The sequence below is a fragment of the Eleginops maclovinus genome, chromosome 2 (genome assembly GCF_036324505.1).
Source record: "Eleginops maclovinus isolate JMC-PN-2008 ecotype Puerto Natales chromosome 2, JC_Emac_rtc_rv5, whole genome shotgun sequence".
Taxonomy (NCBI): domain Eukaryota; kingdom Metazoa; phylum Chordata; class Actinopteri; order Perciformes; family Eleginopidae; genus Eleginops; species Eleginops maclovinus.
In genome coordinates, this window is record NC_086350.1 from 3713930 (window position 1) to 3731656 (window position 17727).

The 17727-nt window shown below is 41.7% G+C and overlaps 1 protein-coding gene across 1 annotated transcript in view; it reads left to right on the top strand.

The window, feature by feature from the left end:
- The window catches only part of mgat4c (mgat4 family member C), a 103228-nt gene that overhangs the window by 22123 nt on the left and 63378 nt on the right, over window positions 1-17727 (top strand). The gene's annotated exons all lie outside the window — the stretch shown is intronic.

Genomic DNA, 17727 nt, shown 5'->3' on the forward strand with positions numbered 1-17727 from the left:
TTGCTCGTGCAGGGTCACGCTGCAGGATCAGCTTCCACTGATGCGTATTTCTCATCCGTCCGCTTCCCGTTGCCTTTGTGCCCAACGTGGAATATTGTGAGCAGGTAGAGACAGAGGTGCAGAATGAATGGGCGGCAGAGACAGCAGCGAGGTGGACCAGAGAGATTAGCTGGGAAATTGACACTGACAAATCTCATACATTAAGGCTTCCTGGGAGGCAGCTATCGGTAGACGAGACGGCAGGTACCATATCCCACAAATAGCACTGGGTTTCTTTAATACTCTGCCTGCAGCACGTTGGAAAGCAACAAAAAAAACACCCCGTCGTCTAGTGCACGGAAGATAAGGAAGCCAGGTGTGCTCAGAGGCATTTCATTTGACTAATGTGTTTACAGCTAGAATAATGAATAGAGTTGAGGAAGATGAGAGTAATTAATTTGAGCTGTTCTAGCTAAATAACAAAGCAAATACGGGCAAAACTGTTTCATTTCCCTTTGGAACTAGATTTCCTTTTTTTTCTCCCCCTTTCTCGCCTGCTTTAATGAGATAAAACCAGCCTGCTTTGATAAGGAGTCCTAGTTACGAGGGGGTTTGCTTACATTTTATTTATGAAAACCAAGGACAAAGCCGCACACAACATTTACATACATTCTCTATCTTTTCAGTTTTCACAGAGACTACAAAGATGACCTGTTATTCCTTTAGAACAACAGAAACTCATATTTCTCTTCAAACAATACAGAATTGAGTTAGTAAATCCACCATTTTACATATATCAGTTATCATCGAGGTTGAGAATAGCCTAATTCCCCTGAGTAAACCTTTTGAAAATCATATATACAGTGTGTGTACGAGCACTGAGGGCCTAATTACCAAACGTAGACAACTCTTCGGCCTTTACAGCCACACTGCTTGGCGTTTGCCGAGTGTTATTCCCAGTGACTTAACCCCGCTCAAGAGGTTCATTGTGTGTTCCTTCCATCTTTATTTATTTTGGACAGTGAAGTTGTTTTTCCTGAAATAGGACCAGTGCCCTTGCTGTTGCCTAGCAACAAAGTGAGTCCTTATAGGACATAGCACCTTCCAGGATCGTTTCTCCCTACACCTTAAAACTAGTCCTCTTTTGGGACATATCCATTATAGTTCAGGAATTGATGCAACGATGAAGAAAGTAACATAGATTTAGAATTAGAAACGGAGGTTTCACATCAAACCCTCTTTATTCGTCACACACATGTACATGTAGACAGAACACAGGGACATTTGACCTGTGCATTTAAACCCCCTCCCCCCCCCCCATATTACTCAGATTCTTATTAATAAGAACTGGATACAGCGTCGGAGGTGGGGCCTCGCTCATTCCTAGGATAGCTGCTCATTAGCGCATGAAGACAAAATGGCCTGAGATTCTCGAAAGGCAAAACGTCACTAATTACCCATCATGCCTGGCTGTCAAGAGCATAGAGCATGCGCAGTTGAGTTTTCCCTTAAGCCCCGCCCCCGTACTCCCGCTCAGTAGAATGAATAGAGAGATAAAACAAATATTGATCCAGCTCTTACTGCATTAACAACCTTTAACATCCAAAATTGACAAAACTTAGCCGCTGATCTACATACGTCTCTTTCCCGATGTAGGTGGGAGAAAGTCTTTCTGGGCCTAGTGACGTCACGGACAGAAACGGAAGTTGTAGTACCGCCGTTTGGCCATTTTCCTCAGCGTCCTGAGCACTTCCTTTGGGATTGGGTTTGAGGTATATAGCCCTAAACTACTGTTGCTACTAAATCTAGTCCAAAATTCAGAGAGTGTTTTCAACTTCTGATCACGTCGCCGGGAGAAATCTTTCACAACTTTTAATGTTTCTCTAAAGCAGCGCTGCTCATTCAGTCAACTTGTGGCAAAAGACCGTCGTGGTGTGGTGTATTAAATCTGTTCATACATACAGTTAGTTAAATCAGTTCATATACAGTTAGTTACTCTCTGAGGTCATAGAGAATGCAGAGAGTGATGTGGTACAACAGGGTGTTGTATAACAAACCTCTGGAATATGTCAGAAGGCCTCCATGGATGAGTCAGAAAAAGACAAACGTATAGCTCACCTTATTTGGGTACGCGCAAGACATGGTGTACAAACGTATAGCTCACCTTATTTGGGTACACATTCTTATAGAACATCGCATTTGGTCACACACCCACATTTCTCCTATAAAGTGCATGCACAAAGAGAGTGGCACACTGGGAAATTTGACCTCGGTTGGTGGACAGCTATTGTCTGGTGCCTTACCGAAGAGGTGAACTGGGACCTCTCCAAGTACCAGTCCAAACTGTTTCGAGGACATGAACCGGCTACGTCCCTAAAGACTGAGCCACTACTGCCCAGTGTGTGTTAAATGGCTCTATGTCTGTCACAATGAGAACTGTTTTACAGATGTATGAGCTACTTGGGTGATCAAGATGTCACATATGTGTGTATTTATATTTGCATGTTGCTCTGGTTGTAGTCAATATAGAATACAATCAAAAGCACTCTTGCAATATTACAATAATGTAAAGGTTTAGTTGTATATGAAGCATTGCACTTGTACAGTAGTATTGTACAGAAGCGTCTTTGCAGCAGCAACTTCACACAGACTATTTTCTTGTGAATTCATCAGACTTTTTATTTTGGTGCTTCATCAAGGAGACACGCTGTTAAATATTCATGACTGCGTTGTTTTCTTAAAATAAGGCTCATTAGCACTCCCAGCCTCTTTTCAAGTTCCGCCTTTCTCTTGTCACTCCCAAAAGAGCTACACAAACATGTTATTCATCCCGCACAATCTCCGCACTCAAAGTGGGTTGCAGCGTTACACCGAACAATGCCTTTATCTCCAAGTCAGACAGGTTCCAATGCTTATTAGATTTTGAGTAGTACCCGTAAGAGTATTGATTGAATCAGTTTAAGTGTTGTGAAAGATGTTGTGCTGAAATGGCAGGATCGATTTTCTTAAAATAATGGGAACATGTGCTCCTAACAGGATTAAGATTACTCCATTTCCCCCTAAAAAATAAATAGATATTGGGAGCACGCTGGCTCAGTAGCTAAATGCTAAACGCACTTCAAGTTTTCTTGCTTGGTCCTTTCTTTGTGGAGTTTGCATGATCACATCTTCTCCATATACGGTTCCTCAGGGTGCAGAATTGGACACTAAAATAGTAAGAATGTGTTGTCTGGTTGCGTTACTTGATTGACTTAAAAAGATATGCAGTGTTAGATGCATCAGTGCATGCTAGGATCGAGATAAGAACTAGTGAAAATGGATGGAGGCATAGGTACAACATTTAATTTCCTTTGAGTTGTAATCCAGCTCTCTTTAAACCCTACGACAATGACAAGATGTCTGGGATATAGCACCCTAAAAAGTACAGCAGTGCAATAGTGAGTGTTTCCAGGATTGGTAAATGCATCCAACACTCACAGTGTCCTTTCAACTTCTGATCAGTTCACCGGGAGATGTTTCACAACCTCTGCTGCTTTCAGTCTCCGTGTGGCAGTGGGGTGTCAAGCTTTCCTCTGTCAGAGCAAAATTATCTGAGAAGCCGTCTCGCAATGGCAAAAAAAAATCCCCAAACTAACCCTGTAAAATTCCATTGATCATATCTGACGGTTAAGGCACATTGAATGTGGTGTTTAATTGTCCCCCGCTGTCACTGCAAGGAGAAAAATAATCCTTCATCTGCACTGTGTGCTGACATGAAGAGTGAGCGCACAGCACGGTCTTTGTTCATCTTTATTTCATTGAATGAAAGGAAATGTAAAATGCTATTAAATATGCATTTTATTTTCAGCAGAAATAAACCGGTGACGATGGACGAGAATCACGTGCAACCACTGACTGTCAGTGCTTCAAATGTTAGTATAGTATTGCAGACTAAAGAGTATCTGTAGGAATGTGTGCTCATCAGAGTTTAATAAGAAATGATGCGTGTGTTTCCCTTGCAAAAAGTTTGATAGTTTGCCCAAAGACACTTTGAGATATTAACTTGAGGGGCTGGCAATCAAACTACCAACCTTCCTTCTCTTTGGTAGGAGACCACCTTCCCTCAAAGCCAGACAAAGCGATGATTCAACAGCATCTATATTTCCTTGCTTTGTTTTGGTCTAGCTATGATAAAACTATTCATCATTCTTCATTATAAATGGAAGCTTCAGAGTGACTTGAAGGTAACCCGGCGGTACTTCATATAATTTAAGCTTTAAGAAATAATTAATGATTACATTTAAGTGATGAATATGCTATCAGGAGTGTATTCCTGCATCTGGGATCGTGGCGTTCATGTGTATTGTAATGTGTGTCGTGTGAGTTCGGAGCAATTTATTGAATATAAAAATCTTTAATAGGTAAGTGGATAATGACCAACCGTTTTTACTAATCCATCTGTTGCCTTCCGTGCAAATGTATGAATCCAGTCCAGAATTCTACAAACACACACACACACACACACACACACACGCACTTTAATAAGTCTTTTCAGCAGGAGAGAGGTTCACCTCACTTACAGGCTTGGTCCACCCATAGGCGACCTATTAACATCCACTTTATCAGCGCTTCCATATTTCATGAACTAGTTCATCCAACTTTAATGCAGTCCTGCCGCTGCCGTTTGTGTTTTCAGTGCAAAGTCATGTCTGGATTGAAAGCTTCACCTATACGTCTCCTGTTCAAATCTTAACCACAGCTCCAACCGGAAAATGATAGGCTTATTTTCTGACAGCCAGGTTATTATGACCTCGACGCAATACGCGCTCCCTGTGGCTCCCCGAATCCAGATCTTGGATGGATTGGTGCTTTCAAAAAGGACATCATTAGTGGTGCAAAAATGATTTCACAGAGCCAAAACCTGCTGAGAGCAGATGATGGGCCGAACGCCAATGGATTTTCGCTCTCTCTTTCTCCGGGGACATGGCATTCAGGCTGCTGTGCCACACTAAAGTACGTCTGGGGTAATATGCTGCTCTCAGATTGCTGGAGTCCTACTGAGCCTGCGGGGTGGACGATTAGCCTGTGCCCAGAGCTGATACGCAGTGACCAGAGCCAAGCACCGATAGATGAATAGGGGAGGAGATTGGACGGGAAAAGGATATACAGATGTGTGTGTGTTCATAATGTGTTGGTGTTTAAGCGGTTTACGTGCTAAAACCAAATGCATTTCCTATTGAATTTTTGAAATGTTATTTTGAAAGACCTATGCCAGCATGGTTTCGTGTAAAAATCCATGCCAGCATCAAAGAGAGCGCCAACGTGAATGAGAACGATTTTAAAAAGGGGTGACTGAATGTGGCAATCAGTCTGAAAAACTAGAAAGGCAAGCAGGTGAGGCACAAAGCGTTTTCAGCTCTACTGAGAAAGCCACTGCTTATTTCAATTTGACCTCAGTTCAATGAGCCACATTTCAGATGGTTTTTCTTTAGTAACAAAGTGCAAATGTGATGCCTGGGAGCCACTGCTCTTGGATTGTGCTCCCTGCATTCTGACAGCCTCATGATAGCACCCAAGATGTTTTGCAAAGAAAGAAGAGGAAAACCTCCTTTGGGGTTAAAAGCTCAAACAAATGCTCGGTCCCCAAACTGTATTCTATTTCAGAGCTGTAGGCTATAGCTTTTGACAACTTCTTGTATTACAGTCTAGGTTTCTGGGCATAGGGAGGGTTGCTCATGTTCGAAAATATTGGTTGAAACTAGTCCAAAGGAAAGATGTGTTCCTCAGGAGGAAGTGAGTAGGAATCCAGTTGTATTTGCTCAGATTAGATGAACCTCAGCACAGCTGTTCAAGAAAGAAGAATAATGTGTGTGAATTTGGCTCGATAACTCTGCAAAGGCTGTCTCAGTCACTGCTGTCCTAAAGGCACAATATATAAACTGTGTCATAGTCAGTGCCATCTGTTAACACTGACTATATCATTGTAATGTAGGTTTCTTGTATCTGGTGTGTGTTGATATGAAAAAGGTAGTGATATTGAGTTTCCCAACATATCGGGCAAGACTTTTTGAAATCATGAACTGATAAATGGCTGAAATTCCAGTTGGTATCTCATGCACAAATTAATATTAACTGGATATATCATTAATACATCGCAATGCACCCCACTGCTGACAGCCAAAAGCTACCGTTAACTAACCCCTTAACACAAATTCATTTAGTCATTACAAAGTTTATTTGGCCCTCAGGAGTGTAACGCGTCAGCTTAGGTTCACACCACTAGTGTCACACCTGGTATTAACGCATTGGTCCTTGTGACATGCTAGTGTCTATGGCTCAATTCCAAACCTGCCCCTACACACTACCCCCTACATACTACCCCCTAAACACTGTCCCTTACACACTGCCCCTTACACACTGCCCCTTACACACTGTCCCTTACACACTACCCCCTACATACTACCCCCTAAACACTGTCCCTTACACACTGCCCCTAAACACTGCCCCTTACACACTGCCCCTTACACACTACCCCTAAATACTGTCCCTTACACACTACCCCCTACACACTACCCCCTAAACACTGCCCCTTACACACTACCCCTAAACACCGCCCCTTACACACTTCCCCTTACACACTGCCCCTTACACACTGCCCCTTACACACTAAAACCAAAAGGGCACGTTGAAGGCAGCAAATAAAACGTTTTATTACCAGAACCCAGGAAGTTAAATAAAAATAACTGAAAAATGAGACAAGAAAACAAACAAACTAAATAAACTGAAGCACAAAAAAAAAAGAAGCCTCACAGCAAGCTGCTCTGCCTCTACTTATAGATCTTTTCACCTCGTCCGCCTCACCTGAGCGGAGCGTACCATCTGCTCAGGTAACCCCAGGGTGAACCAGACTGATAAAAGGCTTCCAAAGAGGACAAAAATTAAGGAAAGCATTCAATATATATTCCACTATTACAGATGAAAATCAAAGTTCATCTGTGGACGCCCATGCACAGGAAGTGTAACAGAATGTCATTTACTAAACAACAGTGTTACCCTTCCTTCGGGTTTTGGAACTGCCCGATCACTCCCAGCTTAGAGGAGCTAATCTAGTACACCTGATTTTAATTATCAAGCAATTAGCTCTAGTATGAACATGCAGTTTGGACTTACATGCAAGTCCAGACATAACATGTGTATTTGCTCTGTTAAACCTTATATTGTAAGTCAAAATGCATTCATCATTTTGTCTCAAATAGCAGGCTGCAGTGCAGTATTTACAACACATAACTAGGTGTGGTAAGCGCTTTTTTTTCTTCACAATTCCTCATCAGCCCTGACAACAGTGGGCTCCCGTGTAGACGTGACCCTCTTAACACTGCAATCTTGACTTAATTCCCTGCCATATTTCTCACTGTCACTCTGCAGCTCGTGGTGTGTTTGTGTTATCATCACAACATCCCTCTGAAGGCATCGCCCATAAATATCATTTACGGGCTGTATACACAATGAGGCAGACAGGACACACACAAAAAAGCGCTCCCATTGGGACATGAAGAGAATAGCAGTTAAATGATCTGGCCTCCTACAGGACAAGGCAACATTCAATCACTGCAGACAGTCTGGCCCCGAGGAATACAGACAAACCCATCACGTTATTGAGAGGAATAAGCTGAAATACATGGTGCTTCACAAACAAGGTTTATACTAATCCCGTGTGGCCCTCTTACTCCCAACCGCACCCATTAATTATCAATGTGGACTCATAACATGGTTAATTAGTGCCTTAAATTGTCTCTGCAGCCGCGGATCCACAGCCATTTTCACAGGGAGATGATGAACTCAATGAAAAGTGTGACAATCATGATGATTGATTGTGTGTGTTTTATTGGACTCTGTTCATCTGCACCGGGCACGGACCGGGTCCTTGGAGAGGGCCATCAGTGTGACGGCCGCAGTGTACACAACTCGTGACTCACAGATCCCCAAAGCGCCCATGGACTATGGCGTTGTTGAAAATAAAGGCAATATACTGTAATAAAAAGACTTTAAATGTGGGAATGAAGGCCCTGAAGCAGATGTTGTTTTGCCTCCATTTTGCGCAGCAGACCATTTAAACATCATATTTAGTACAGAAGCCAAAACCTCCAATAACTCGTTTATTTTGGATGCCAAAGTCCTTATTTGGCTATATCTGTTTATTTTATGACTTCAGATTTTCAAATTAAAGGTCTCTCCACTGACCAAGGCTGATGCTGTTGTTTTTTTGAGCAGGACTTTTGCTCTAGCTCGTATTTCCGCGCCACTGGCCGCCACGTTCTGAGTGCCTCCTCATGCCTCATTGCCCTCTGGTGGTCCACAGTGTGGTGACTGGAGCGCCACTTCTCATCATCCCCATATCCACCTGTGGGGTGATTGAAACAAGAGTGAGCTCTTGTCAGGGCCTTGGCCACCATGTAATTGAATTCTACCTTGTTTCACAGAGCGCAACAAAGCATAGCACTGGATGGAGGGTAAATATACTCAGCACTCAGAGACAAACCCAGGCCACGACTGTTCAACAACAAACAGAGGGGTTCTGCTTGGTAAAATATACAGACACTGTGCTGCCATTAGAGGAAACCACTGGAGCTGCTGTCTGTGAGGTTACTTTGGGGGCAGGTAGAAGGTCTTTAGCATGTACTCTCATTTGAACTATTATTTCCTCTTGTCATATGTACCTGTTTATTATACGGTACCATTTTAAACCAGTCTCTGGGAACCATTGAGTAGTGGTAAGGTGTTTGGTTAGCGCTAAGGTTTAGCACATTCTAGAAGTGTGAGTAAGATATATTTAAAATCTTGCTATCTTGTGTCTGGGCCTCTTTTCCAAAGCTTTGATAGCTTATTGACAGTCCAATTACACATGTTCCATTATACCTTATGATTGCATTTGTATTTTGCGGATAAAAGGATTTTAATTTAATAAGTTTCAGTCAAATTTTAACTTGGAATAAGCTCAGTCTTTCAAATTTCCCATCAGCGATAATTTGACATTGGTTATGTATAATTTAAAAGGCTAAAGGTAATCCACCTTAAAGTATTAAGGAGATGCTGGTATTTGTTTCCTAGTAAGCACAAGTTCAAATCAACATTAGCACGAGTTCCCCAAACATTCATACGATTGGTTTTGCTCCCACTCCTTTCCTGCTACCTCTCTTTTTTTTGGAAGAGATGTCTGAGGCGTGTTTATCAGAAAATGACCTTGTTTACCAGGAACGGTGCTGAAAAAATATCTACTGGCAGAAGAAAATGCGACAATTTTAGGGTTTATTGGGACAATAATGACTGTGCTCTACAGAAAATGATTAGGTGGGTGATTCGTTGAAGGTCGAAACAAGCTATGATTCTGGTCGGTAGAAAAACAGGAAGTTGTGTTTTTTTAGTAGTAAATGTTTTTTAGGGACGAGGTAAGAATGGATTTGGATCGACATGTGTGAAAAGTAATTGCCGTTAATACATCTTAATGTTATGTCGACATTTAAGATTGGTTCACTTTATCCATTTCCATAAACCCCAACACTCTGCCGTAACCTTTCTGTCCATCTGTAAAGACTGCTTACTGCTCCCAAACACCAGATGATAATCAGAATGTTTTATCCTGATGTTCAAACGGTGCTTCAGCCAATTCCCAGATATACAAACAAAAAATGAGATAACATAATTCATGTCATCATCATTTGGACACAAGTAATGATACAGCTCGCAGATGTCCGCAGACTGATTTGATGCATGAAAATAAGGTGTGTGTTTCACTCAGAGGATAAAAGAAGGAAGACTTCTGCCGTTGAACTGCTCCTTAACTCTGGTCTCTTTCCAATTTCCTTTCTGCTCCACCCTGATTGGTGAAAAGGTGTGTGTGTGTGTGTGTGTGTGTGTGTGTGTGTGTGTGTGTGTGTGTGTGTGTGTGTGTGTGTGTGTGTGTGTGTGTGTGTGTGTGTGTGTGTGTGTGTGTGTGTGTGTGTGTGTGTGTGTGTGTGTGTGTTCTTTATATGTTTGACTTTAAAAGGGGTTCAAGGAGGCCATATCTCTCTCTTAGGAGGGCAAATGGGATTACATTGTTGAGGCTGCTCTAAGGCGTCACTTCGCTGAGGCCGGCTTTGGTTGGTGGCCTGTTTGTTGCCGGCTAATCTAAGGAGATGGATTCTCAGCGCAGGGCTCTCTACAGTACAGTTACTGTGCTTAATGGCTTTGACTCCCCAGGACATTGTTTCAATCTAAAGGTCATCATGGTCTTAGCTCAAGCCAAGCACCTCTCAACCCAGGCTGATTTGCTCCTCATTCACCCTTGCATGGTGTGCTTCAAAGGACATTTTGCACTTCTATACTAATTACTTAGAACATACATTGGCTTTGTCAATTTAAACACAAGGGAAGCATAACTTAACACGCTGCTAGAAGGGATATAGACATATCGTCTGATTAAGCTGCAAGGACTTTTCCAGGAACCTTTTTATCAATTCAAGAAGTGCATTTAAATTAAAGAAAACTAGCTCTGGTTTTTTCTTTTTTTTTCTTGCTGTTCCTCTCCCCCTTTTTGATTAATGGCCTTACAGAATAACTACTGTTTCCAAGGATGATCACGCTTAAGTAAGACATTCATAAAATCTTGGAGAGGCTGTTATAAAAGGAACTGAGAAAGAAGTTATTCTAGCAGACAATCCCAACACTGGATTGGGCAAATCTTGAAAAAGGTACTTTGCTTTATACGCTTTGGAAGCCTCTCATCAGAACTACACAAACACATCTTACACTTTTTAATTTCATATTAAGCAAACATACCAGAGCTTTCATTCAAAACCAAATCAATATGCACCACCCAAAATGTGTCAGAAATACACTTGAGAAAGTCCTAGTGAGGACTCAAAACAGGACCATGAATAATTTGGGTTTTCAAAGCTGAAATCACCGACTGGTCAAACCACTCACAGTACACGGTATTAAATAGGCCAACACTCTCATCCTGAGTTTCAATATTAACCCATTGGATGGGAATTCCCTGCAGCTAGTCTCAACAGGGCTGAAACAGCCAGTTAATGAGGAAAAACAGATGGAGCGAGATAAATTAATCTTAATTACTGATAATTATTTCAATCCATACAAGGCTGGCCTACCATCAGGGTAAATTCATCAACTGCCTTCAGGCCCCAGACCCCTTAGGGCCCCCAGAGGCAGTTACCTGTTGGTCATTTATTGAATTGCAGATGCTTTTTGCACTGCAAGAGTTGTGTTCAATTGAATAATCAAAAACCAACAAAGGACATCAAATATAGTCCAGCAGTGGCTCAGTCAGTAGGGGCTTGGACTGAGAATCGTAGAGTTGCCGGTTCAAGTCCCCGAACAGACTTGAAATATGGAAAGTGGACTGCTACTTGGAGAGGTCCCAGTTCACCTCCTAGGCCCTGCTGTGGTGCCCTTGAGCAAGGCACCGGACACCTCCAATCCCCCCTCCCCATTGCTCCGCGGGTGCTGCACAATAGCTGCCCACTGCTCCTAGTACTAGGATGGGTTAAATGCAGAGGACCAATTTCACTGTGTGTGCTCTGCTGTGTGCATGTATGAGAGAGGGCTTCATCCTCCGATTCTATCTTTCTATAGTTAATAAACAAAGATCAATATTTCAAAGTAGTAATTTATTTAGGGCTATAAGGCAAACCTAGCCCTGGTTACCCCAGAAGAAATAAATAATCTTAAGTAAGTGCTTCTACACAAACAGGATTATTGCCTTTCTGGCACATCCAACTTCCTGAGCGTCTGTGGTTTCCTGGGACTATTTTGTTAAAAGGGTCAACGTTGGTGAAATTGGATCTGCAATATTCTAAACAGTTCCTCACCCTGCATTTCAAACACCGATGGACTACAGGTGCACAACTATTCCCCCATCAGTTTCCCACCACAGGAAACGTAGTACCTGCCTGCCTGTTGACAAAATATGACAGCTTCCTGCAACGTTGTGGTTTAATGTCACCTCTAAGGTGACAGGAGGCTCATCAGGCCTCAGATAAGGCTCCCGCAGAGACCGCTCGCCCACTCTAATTTATCTAAAGGATTTCTTATGCTGCATATATTTTGTTCTTAGAGCAGCCAAGCATTAAATTGCTTTCCATTGGGAGCAGCTCGTATGCCGGGGTCGCCAAAGCTGTGGCTGGTTTCCAATGAGATGGTTTGGCAGCAAAGCCAATGTTCTAATTAGGGTCAGCCGGCTCTGAAGCTGCTGGTGGGCCAAAAGGTCGTCACGGTTGCGTTGTGCATTTGAAAGTCACAACAAGTCTGGAGGATGGTAACACATGTATTTTTAGTCAATGGAACACAAACAGAAATTGTCAATCAGGACCAGTCTTCAAAAAAGTATACAGCTCCGGAAAAAATTAAGAGACCACTGCAAATGTTTCTTAAATCTTTATCTCTACATGTATGGCAGCCATTCCAGTGTCCAGGGTCTGTTGAATTCTAACACAAAGAAAAATTGTCAGTAGTTTAGAGAATACAACAGAATAACAAAGACAAACCTACAAATAATAAAACAAGAGAAAATGATAATGCTGACGTGGTCTCTTAATTTTTTCCGCGGCTGTATATACCTCAACAGATTGATGAAATGCTTTACTTAACACAGAATTACATCTGCAAACTGTGGCACACAGAAGTAGAAGTCAAAAGCAAAGGCAGAGATGAAGAGATAGAGTCAGGGTAGTGAAAGCCTCATGTATAATGAGTTGTCAGCTTTGTCTCATCGTGCCAGAAGCTGACTTCAGCAGCCTTTGCTGTTTGAGCTTTCAGTAAAGCCTCCTGCCTGTACAGTGTGCCTCCCCAAATGTAGCCTGTGGTGTTTTCATGAGGAGACTGCACAGTATGCGTCCATCTGCAACGAGTCCTCCAAAGTGTCCAGGGGTGGAGGGAAGAAAAAAAACAAACTCCAGGGAGCTCTTTTCTGCTCACAACATTCTCTTAGGCTTTGCAGAGAGGAAACACCTCAGAGAAAAAGTGCAGGGAAGAAACATGTGGACAGCTGCTCAGCAGAATTCACTAATGTCTTGGTTGTGTTGTGACGTGTGCTTTCAGTGTGAAATCATTGACCATAAAGGGATAATGAAACACTTTCGGGAAATATGCAATCACATGAGATTCCCAAAGTATCAAAGTAGAATCAAATTGAAAGGAGTCCCATTGTACATGAGCTATTTTTACATTCTTGGCTTCTTATGAGGCGAAAGTTTCTGGTAGGAATATGCAGGGCTAGAAGCGGACTTCATTACTGATTAATTAGATTTCGTACTGTACTGTGGAGCACAAACTGCACTGAATTTGGTTTGAAACTCAGCACAGTGTACTGTCATATACTGACAAGCCTTTCAGTTCAATAAGGACCCCGTTTTATGCTGAGCTATGACAATTTTCCTGTGAATTATACTAGGAAATTCTACTCCCTTTTTAGCCTGTATTTAATGAGGTTGGTAAGAAAATAATTACCTTTTTAGGCTTCAGGGCAGAGAGGGGCATACAGGAGCCGTCGTTGCTACACTGATGGTTTTTTGCTCAATAGTACTTCTTAGGTTTTACGTAATCATGCAAAATGAGTTTGTGGTTGCAGATCATAACCCAAAGATGAATGTGGTCAAAACGTGGGGGAAAAAGCACTGTGAAGTATACGTGTGGATCATGGATGAAATAATGTTTTTTTTAATATAACACATGCTCAGGTCTTTTAATAAAACATGGCAGGCTGCAGTTTGAATAAAAATGAATGAAAGCGTGTTCTCGTTTCAAAAGTGGTAAATTATTTGGTGATTTAAAAAAAATGTTTAAAGGAATGAGAAGCGACACTAAAAACTAATTAAAAAGTAACTCCGTGGTTCAGTAAAAAAAACTTCATACGCACTTCTCAGCATTCGAAATGCCCGCTTATAAAAGTTTGAGCATCACTTTAATGGGTATGTAGTTTCACAAGGATCCTTTTGTCTTAGATGTTCTGTAATCTGCATCATTTTAAACAAGAACTACATCCTGCTCCTTCTATTATATATGTTATGTTATTATACTGTCGCATGGATGCACTTGAAGCATTGCTGCTAACATCCAGCCGTAAAGGACCTCTTGGGATCCATGCAGGATGATGCAAGGAAGATATACAGTAAACACCATTCTGCTTGGGAATGTGTTTCTTCCACTTTTTTATTTTTTACGTGAAAGCAGCACTCATGTTGTAACCTTAGTTTTATCCTCCAAAAAAAAGACAGTGAAATACAATTGGAGGGATTGTAAACGTAAGGGATAATGTGCAGCTGCTGCTCCTGACACAAAGTGGAAAGGCTTGACTCCCAATATTGATTAAGACTAAAACAATATTGATTCTCGGGTTTACTTCCTGTTTGTCTTCTTCTGCTGTTCCCTTTAGTGTTTACTTCCTGTCTGTCTTCTCCTACTGTTCCCTTTAGTGTTTACTTCCTGTCTGTCTTCTTCTGCTGTTCCCTTTAGTGTTTACTTCCTGTCTGTCTTCTCCTACTGTTCCCTTTAGTGTTTACTTCCTGTCTGTCTTCTCCCAGCAGTGGCTCAGTCAGTAGGGGCTTGGACTGGGAATCGTAGGGTTGCCGGTTCAAGTCCCCGAACAGACTTGAAATATGGAAAGTGGACTGCTACTTGGAGAGGTCCCAGTTCACCTCCTAGGCCCTGCTGTGGTGCCCTTGAGCAAGGCACCGGACACTTCCAATCCCCCCTCCCCATTGTTCCCCGGGCGCTGCACAATAGCTGCCCACTGCTCCTAGAACTAGGATGGGTTAAATGCAGAGGACACATTTCACTGTGTGTGCTCTGCTGTGTGCATGTGTGTGACTAATAAAGAGGGTTTCATCCTCCGACTCTATCTATCTACTGTTCCCTTTAGTGTTTACTTCCAGTCTGTGTTCTCCTACTGTTCCCTTTAGTGTTTACTTCCTTTCTGTCTTCTCCTATTGTTCCCTTTAGTGTTTACTTCCTGTCTCTCTTCTCCTACTGTTCCCTTTAGTGTTTACTTCCCATCTGTCTTGTTCTATTGTTCCCTTTAGAGTTTATTTCCTTCCTTTTAACCTTGTCTCTTATCTTCGCTCCTTTGTTTGTCTGTACGAAGGACTGTTTACCTATCATTAATCCAAAGTTTTGTGCCCTCCACAAACATAAAGAGGAATGTTCAAAAAGTAGTCCGTGGTGTTTTCTAAGGTTTGTTGACATTAGAAATGACCGGACTTCTTTCTGCGGACTGATACGACCCCCTTGATCCCCCTTAGCAGTGGTCTGTTGTAGGGGAATAAACAACCTCTGGTATGTCCAAATTGACCAATCACAATCGAGTATTCATCCAAGCCTTGTAATAAAATGTAAAGTAATCTCGGCCCTATTAAAAATGATGTTGTTGTACGAGTGAATGATTGGGCTGCTTGAGCAAACAGAGTCACAGCCAGTTGCATCTGCACGATGATGAACAGTACAGTAAATGAAATGCTCATTCTTCAGCTCCACTGTTTGTGCTAAGGGAATTAATTTAAAGACATGTTTATTTCTCATCTCTCAGAAGAACCAGACCACTGCAGTCCAGAGTATATTAAAAACCTATGCTTTTATTGTTGATTAATTATTTATCCATTGGTTTTAAAGGAGACCAGCCGCTGTTGAGAATAATGATTAAGGGCTGCTGTTTCTCCTGTAATGTTTGGAAAATTAAATGATGACAACATAGCTTTCTCCCCGCCTATCTCATTATATACAGTTTATGTGATGCTGGATGGTAAATAGGTGCTTATATACGGCATCCTATTTTGAGTGTCTTGCTAAAAAATTAAGAAGCATCGAGGGAGTATGCTATTTATTTCGCTTCCATACTCACCCATCTACACACCCACACACATATGTCCCTGTTATACGCGGTGACAATAATGGAGAAATTAATTGTCTGGGGGAAATGGACGAACAACAGAGATTACTTTGCATTACTGCCAAGTTCATAAAGGTGGCGAGCGTGTAATGTCAGCCCAGTCTCCCAGAACTAGTGATATTCAACAATTCTTTGGGACTATATGGACCATTATATGGGGCAAGACTATATAAATGATGTCTGCTGACTGAGTCTCTTTAGAACACCAAAGGCTTTATCGAGGGCCAGAGTTTGGTTTTCTGTTTTGAGCTTCATTAAACAATCAATAAATTTTAATTATACAGTAAATCACATTTCAGACGACAGGCTTAGACTCAATGAGTTTCAAAATAAATAAATACATATCATACAACAATATCAATTAAGATAGGAATTCAATACAATTAATAAGAGAAAGTATCATTGTAGTTAAAAGGGAAATAAGAACAATGATGCTGTTTAAAATATTTGAGTTTTTCCTGTAAACCACATACTTTAAACCTAACTGAAAGCAGCATTAGTAGTATTTTGAAATCAATTCATTAAATGACAGGAAGCCAGTGTAAACACCTTCAAAACTGGAGTGATGTGATCCACATTCTTGGAGTTAGTGAGGACTTCTGAATCAGCTGCGGCTGTCTAATCATTCTTTTAGTAAGACCTTCCACGACCCACAGTAGTTGAGTTCTATGGTACAGAACTCCAGAGAGTAGGATTGCGATAATGCTAGGTATAGAGAATAGATTCCTTACTTGATTATCTGAGGGATCTTTCCAGGAAGTGTGCTAAAATGCAACAAAAAAAAGATGGCCGACTGCAGGGTAGATGTGCTGATTTGTGTCCTTGTGATTTTTGGCTAGACTTGATTCAACAACATCCTGCAGACTTTTGATTTCATAATGAAAAAAGGTCAAAATAAATCAGGATATTAACAGGAAACATTGATTTGTGGTTGCAAGGAAGAAGTTATTTCCTGTTTGGTAAAATCTTACTTCAGGACATAAATGTGACAAGATCCATGGGATGTCTTTGGATGCAAATATCTGTCAAGACTGCCAGGATGTGCAATCTGTTAAAGAACTTCTACCTACATTTTCCCCCAATGTTGCACAGTCAGTCTCGTATAAAGAAGGAGCTGTCAAACCTGTGTCAGTCCACCCTCCTCTACCACATTTAGTTTAGTGTTGCAGACTTGCTATTTATCTCCTCCATATTTAATGAGGAGTCGCCCTGGGAAGCAGATGGTACATTAGCTGTAATGAACCTGAGCTGACTTCAGTGGTTTTGTGAGGGAAGCATTGAGCTGTAAAAAGGGCCTCGCTGTCTCGAAGCCTAACTTTGTGGAAAGGGTCGAAAGGTGTCCGGTGTGCATGGAGTGTGTGTTCAAACAGATCCCTTTCATAACTCTGAACAGGTTCTCGTTGCCCCCAGTGAAGCATCATATATTGATGCGGAGAGAACAAAAATTACTGTAAGCTCTGACCCCTTTGTTCGCGGAGCCAGCACTAAAGTTGCTGAGTGAGGGCTTCACATTGAGCTCTGTTTTATTGTTATGCTCAGCAGAAGTGATTCGACTGTGCACACACTCTTACGCGCTTCTTGAGTCTCGCTGACAATCTCATATGTGGAACACTTGGACACAAAAGGGACGACCAGGCGTGCATAAGTTTAAAATAAATCCTCTCACTTTGTTTCTGAAATAGACAAACAAAAGCACGTCACTGCAACGCGGCTGCATACTCTCGGCTATGTCTAATAAGTGATGCCTCTGTCCAAGCATTACTTACCATTTTCAAACTTTCATAAACATAAAATATCAAAAGTCTGCTTGCAATTAACCCACCCACACA